The sequence below is a fragment of the Benincasa hispida genome, chromosome 1 (genome assembly GCF_027475165.1).
Source record: "Benincasa hispida cultivar pf3 chromosome 1, pf3_genome.v1.1, whole genome shotgun sequence".
Classification (NCBI taxonomy): Eukaryota; Viridiplantae; Streptophyta; class Magnoliopsida; order Cucurbitales; family Cucurbitaceae; genus Benincasa; species Benincasa hispida.
This window is the reverse complement of record NC_143478.1, coordinates 101,897,869-101,904,500: the sequence shown is the minus strand read 5'-3', so window position 1 is coordinate 101,904,500 and position 6,632 is coordinate 101,897,869. Positions and strand designations below refer to the sequence as shown.

At 42.5% G+C, this 6,632-nt stretch overlaps 1 pseudogene; it reads left to right on the top strand.

Moving 5' to 3' along the window:
* Positions 1-350: 350 nt before the first annotated feature.
* Positions 351-2,214, top strand: LOC150038919 (uncharacterized; annotated as a pseudogene).
* Positions 2,215-6,632: the final 4,418 nt, after the last annotated feature.

Sequence of the window (6,632 nt, the reverse complement as noted above, 5' to 3'; positions counted from 1 at the left end):
TCAGGTTCAACGATTCAGCAGGGTCAACAGGTATCGTTAGAGGAGGACGATGTCTGTTGGCTTCACGCCATCTCCCTGACTAAGGTAGCAAGTAGTTTGGGAGGGGGTGTGACAACTTGGTATCAGAGCAGTTAGCTCCATAGGAAATGAGACAGAGAAGTTAGTGCTTAGAAGAATGTAGGAAGTAAATAGTTAAACGTTGAATCAGTTCAGATAGAACTAGCATAGTATGGCCCAAGTATGGATAAGAGTGAGTCCAGTCAGGACTAGAATGTGGGTAGAAGTTTAGTATCATGCATCTGAGTTAAGTATCTATAGCATGTCTGATGTGTTGATATGTTATAGGAGTCATGCCACCACGTAATAGCAAACGACGCAGGCAGAATCAGGACGGGACGTAGGATCCTACCCAAGGTCAATCTAAAAGGGGAACCAGTACACCGAGAGTGCAGACTGGAGCAGGAAATGAGCAGTTTTTTAGATCTGCATAGAAGGTAGGTAGGCCAGAGAGAGCAGGGCCTAGTGATCCGAAAAAGATTTATGGAATAGAACGGCTGAAGAAATTAGAAGCCACAATGTTTGAGGGTTCCACAGATCCAGTTGACGCTGAGGTTTGGTTAAATATGCTTGAAAAATGCTTCGATGTGATGAGCTGTCCTGAGGAGCAAAAAGTCAGATTGGCCACATTTCTACTGCAGAAGAAGGTAGAGGGATGGTGGAAATCCATATTAGCCAGGCATAGTGATGCACGTACATTAGACTGGCAGACTTTCAGAGGCATATTCAAAGACAAGTATTATCACAACACATACTGTGAGGCAAAGAGAGATAAGTTCCTAGGGCTGAAGCAAGGGCCACTTTCAGTGGCCGAGTACGAGAGAAAGTATACCGAGCTTTCACGGTATGCTGATGTGATTGTGGCATCTGAGAGTGACAAGTGTCGAAGGTTTGAAAGAGGGTTGCATTTTGAGATACGTACCTCGGTTACAACTATTGCTAAGTGGACGAATTTTTCCCAGTTAGTAGAGACTGCCCTACGTGTGGAGCAGAGTATAACAGAGGAGAAGTCAGTAGTGGAGCTTAGTCGTGGGGCTTCAACAGCTAGTGGTTTTCGAGGTCGTGAGCAGCGAAGGTTCACACCTGGAGTGAATGTTTTAGGTCATCAAAACTTTAAGCGTCGGTCTGGTGGCCAGTCATCGAGGCAGATGAGTTTAGGTAGTGCCTATCAGAGGCAGAGCCAAAGAGCACCCAGTCAGTCTGCTAGTTCAGCAGTAAGACCGCAGATGGGTCAGGAGTCCATTGTTATGAAACCAGTAGAACCCCATGTGCAAGTTGTGGCAGGAATCATCGGGGTCAGTGTCTTATTGGTGTCGATGTGTGTTACCAGTGTGGACAGCCAGGGCATTTCAAGAGAGACTGCCATAGCTGAGAGCAGCAGTTCAGAGGGACCAGGGCATTGAGTCCCACACAGTTGAGCAGTCAAGAGTCTTAGCAACTGTAGGAGAGGGCACCAACGGTGCAAAGCAGAAGGGAGTTGTGGGGAAACCTAGGCAGCAGGGAAAAGTCTATGCTATGACTCAGCAGGAAGCGGAGGATGCATCAGACGTGATTACTGGTACGGTTTTTATTTGTAATGTACCTGCACGTGTTTTATTAGATCCAGGTGTTACGCATTCCTTTGTTTCTAGTATGTTTCTAACTAAGCTGAATAGGATGCTAGAGCCTTTATCTGAGGGGTTAGTTATATACACTCAAGTTGGTGACGTTTTACTAGTCAATGAAGTGCTGCGTGATTGTGAGGTTTTAGTAGAAGATCTCAATATGCTAGTGGATCTTCTTCCACTAGAGTTGTAGGCATTGGATGTAATTTTTGGAATGGATTTCTCATTCACTCACTATGCTTCTATGGATTGCCATAGGAAGGAAGTGACTTTTAGGAAACCAGGTTTGGCTGAAATGGTTTTCAGGGGTGAGAAGAAAATTATTCCCACGAGTTTGATTTCAGCTCTGAAAGCTGAGAAGTTGTTGAGAAAGGGTTTCACATCGTTTCTTGCACACGTAGTAGAGGTGCAAGAAGAAAAGCTGAAACCAGAAGATGTTCCTGTAGTGAACGAATTTCTTGATGTTTTTCCAACTGATCTATCAGGTTTTCCACTTGATAGAGAGGTGAAGTTCACTATTGAATTGTTACCAGGAACAACACTTATTTCATAGGCACCGCACAGAATGGCTCCGAGCGAGCTTAAAGAGCTGAAGGTGTAGTTATAAGAACTAGTTGACAAGGGATACATCAGGCCTAGTGTATCGCCTTGGAGAGCTCCAGTATTATTCTGAAGAAGAAAGATGGTACCCTCAGATTATGCATTGATTACAGGCAGTTAAACAAGGTCACGATACGTAACAAGTATCCTCTACCATGCATTGATGACTTGTTTGACCAGTTAAGGGGAGTTGTAGTGTTCTCTAAGATTGATTTGAGGTCAGGATACCACTAATTAAAGGTTAGGGAATCAGAATTCCTAAAACAGCATTCAGAACAAGGTATGGGCACTATGAGTTTTTAGTGATGCCATTCGGTTTAACGAATGCGCCAACAGTTTTCATGGACCTCATGAACAAGATCTTCCATCAGTACTTAGATCAGTTTGTGATAGTGTTCATCGATGACATACTAGTTTACTCAATTGATAGGAAAGCCCATGAGAAACATCTGAGGATTGTTCACAGACACTACGTGATAAACAGTTGTACGCTAAGTTCAGCAAATGTGAGTTCTGGTTGAAACAGGTAGTGTTCTTAGGGCATGTAGTTTCAGCGGACGGAAGTGTTGATCCACAGAAAGTGGAAGCTGTTGTCAACTGGGAGAGATCAGCTAATGCAACAGAGGTACGTAGTTTCCTAGGCCTGGCCAGATACTACAGACGTTTTGTTGAGGATTTCTCACGATTAGCATTACCCTTGACAGCTTTGACAAGGAAGAATGCTAAGTTTGAGTGGTTGGATAAATGCGAACAGAGTTTCCAGGTGGTAAAGAAGAGATTAGTGACAGCATCTATTCTATCACTTTCTGTAACAGGGAAGGAGTATGTGATCTATTGTGACGTTCGAGGCAAGGTTTAAGTTGCGTGCTTATGTAGGAAGGAAAGGTAATAGCTTATGCTTCAAGGCAGTTGAAGAAGCATGAGTGTAATTACCCTACCTATGATCTTGAGCTAGCAGCAGTTGTTTTAGCATTGAAGATCTACAGACATTATTTATTCGATGAGAAGTGCCACATTTTCACAGATCATAAGAGCTTGAAGTATATCTTTGATCAGAAAGAGCTGAATCTGAGATAGAGGCGATGGCTAGAACTGATTAAAGACTATGACTGTACCATTGATTACCATCCAGGTAAGGCTAACATAGTGACAGATGCATTAAATAGGAAGTCGAGACTTCCGAAGAGTGCCTTGTGTGGTATTCAAGCAACCTTGCTAAGTGAGTTAAGAGGTTTCAGGGCGGTTGTAACTGCAAAGAGTTCAGGGAGTCTTTTAGCTCAATTTCAGGTTAGGTCTTCTCTAGTAGCAGAGATTGTGAGAAGACAGCCAGAGGATAGTAACTTACAAAAGATGCTTGCAAAGTCCAAGCAAGGCCTAGAGGTAGACTTTGAGTTGAGAGCAGATGGAGCCATAGTTAAGCAGAGAAGACTATGCATTCTGAATATTAGTGAGCTTAGGGTGTTATACTAGAGAAAGCTCACTATTCAGCTTACGCTATGCATCCAGGAAGCACCAAGATGTACGAAACTTTAATGAAAACTTATTGGTGGCCTGGTATGAAGCGAGAGATAGCAGAATATGTTGATAAATGTTTGATCTGCCAACAGGTTAAACCAGTGAGACAGAGGCCAGGAGGACTCCTTAACCCACTGCCAGTGCTGGAGTGGAACTGGGAGCATATTACCATGGATTTTCTGTTTGGGTTACCTCGTACTACTTGTGGACATGATGGTATACGGGTAATAGTAGACAAACTCACCAAGGCAGCACAGTTTATATCGATTAAAGCGACGTCTACACTAGATCAGCTAACTAAGCTATACGTCGACAGGATTGTGAGTCAGCATGGAGTACCAGTGTCCATAGTTTCAGATAGGGATCCAAGGTTTACTTCTAAGTTTTGGCCTAGTGTGCAGAAAGCAATAGGAACAAAGTTGAAGTTCAGTACAACGTTTCATCCCCAGACGGATGGTCAGTCAGAGAGAACCATCCAGACCTTAGAAGACATGTTGAAAGCTTGTGTCCTTCAGTTTAAGGGAAGTTAGGATACCCACTTATCACTTATGGAGTTTGGTTATAATAACAGCTATCAGTCTAGTATCGGCATGGCACCATTTGAGGCTTTGTATGAAAGACCATGTAGAACTTCTGTATGCTGGAACGAAGTGGGAGAGCGAAAGCTAGTTGGTCCTGAGTTAGTACAAGTTATATCAGACAATATTAAGTCGATTAGAGAGAACCTGAAGATAGCTCAAGATCGACAGAAGAGCTATGCAGATAAGTGACAAAGAGACTTAGAATTCTAGGTTGGAGATCAAGTTTTCTTAAAGTTATCCTTGTGGAGAGGTGTTCTTCGCTTTGGGAGGAAAGGTAAGCTGAGTCCTAGATATATTGGTCCTTATCAGATAACAGAACGAGTTGGACAAGCAGCCTATAGACTTGAGTTGCTAGCAGAACTTGCTAGAATACATGATGTTTTACATGTGTCCATGTTGAGGAAATATATTCCAGATTCGTCACATGTGTTGCAGGCACAATCGGTTGAGCTGAAAGAAGACTTGAGTTATAAAGAGAAAGCGGTTCAGATCCTCGATAGAAAGGAGCAAGTTTTGAGGAACAAAACGATCCCACTCGTGAAGGTCCTTTGGAGACATCACGGAGTGGAGGAGGCAACCTGAGAGTCAAAAGACCAGATGAGGAGGAGTTACCCGACACTCTTCACCTAAGGGCTTCTAAATTTCGAGGACGAAATTTCATAAGGGGGAGGTAAGTTGTAAACTGTTGACTGGCTTTTAGATAGGTAAGGATGTATGATGTTCTATGCTCATGATGATGCGATACTACTTCTGAATATGCGTTAATTATGGATGTTCATGTAGTATGCCATGCGCTGTCACAAGTTTCCTTACGATGAAACCAAGTATAATTCCACCGCAAGTTTCTCGGTGTGATCCGAGGTCGAACACGAGGACTGGTTTAGGTTATTGTGGTACGTTCATGATATATGCGACCAGGTTTTCAATCTTTAAAAGTGTGTGTGTGTATAGGTATATAAATTGCAATAAAATAAAGTAAAGCAGTAAAGATGCGATAATAAAATAAAAACACAGTAAACCTAAGCCAGATGATACAAGATACAGGCTTCATGTACAAAATGCTGGGGTCAAGGCTGGCTGTGAAAGTTGTGCAAAGACATGGGATACGGCGGCAAGTCTTATGAATACAATAGAAAGAGAAAGACAAATAATATAAACAACACAAGTTCTTAATCGCATTGAAGCTAAAATATTGTTCCGCTCTTCTCTTGGCGTACACCTCTCGGTGATCGGCCGCGCACCCACATGTCTGTGGTGAAACAGAGACTAACGTAATGAACGCAAGGTTGCTTCCATGTCTGGAAGTACTACTCGCTTTAGTTAACGTATTCTTCTAACCCTCTCTCGATAGATCATAATGGCATCTTCACTTCTTCTCTCACAGGTGAAGATGTCATCTAGCATGCCTTAGCTAAACGCATTTTATATCTTTAACATAAATTAAGTACTTGGTTAATTCATATTGCTTATCAGGGAATTAAGAAAATATCATGAAGAAAGTGATTGACGGGTGAACAGAAATAGACAGAAAATGGTAAATGGAAGCTATCGAAACATTTAATATCTCTATTAAGCGTTTGATACATGGTGTGTGAATGAAGAGATAAACAACAGTACAACGATGAAAGAGATAGACAGAAACAAACAAATGCCAATGTCTTGGCACTGATTCGATGAAAATCCGCTTGCCAGATAGGATGGTTTTGATGAAAGGAAGAGCTTCCTTCTCAGGCTTGCTCTACCGCTAGTAGGGTTCTTTGCACAGAGCTTTCAATCGGGTGTTTGGTCGATTAGATCTGAGATTCACCTCTCAGCCTTATCTCATCTTTTTCCTGGATTTTGCCTCTTAAGCACTCAGCTCAGCCTTTTCTCTCAACAATTTTGCAAAACTTACCCCGTATCCAGTAGCATATTTTTTCTCTGAAATCAATGGTGTATTTATAGGTGCAGATCTTTGACTCCGACCTTGTGGTCCCCACTTGATTGTTATGGTAATTCCGAAGATGGAGGGATATTCTTCCTTCTGTTATGCAATCAAACCGTCAATTCTACACAACCATTAGTTGTACACATGTCTCAATCCTCCACTTTTGCGTTGCTCAGTTGCATCTTCTGATCATGGGTTCGCATGCGGTGTTGTTTTTATTACCGCATGCGGTTGGAACAAAGCTCTGGATCAATTGTCGCATTGCGCCGTCATTGCGGTAATCGTCTCTTCATTATTGATTGACGGGCGCATTATGACAGAGATGCGTTGATTAGTTTCTTATGAGCC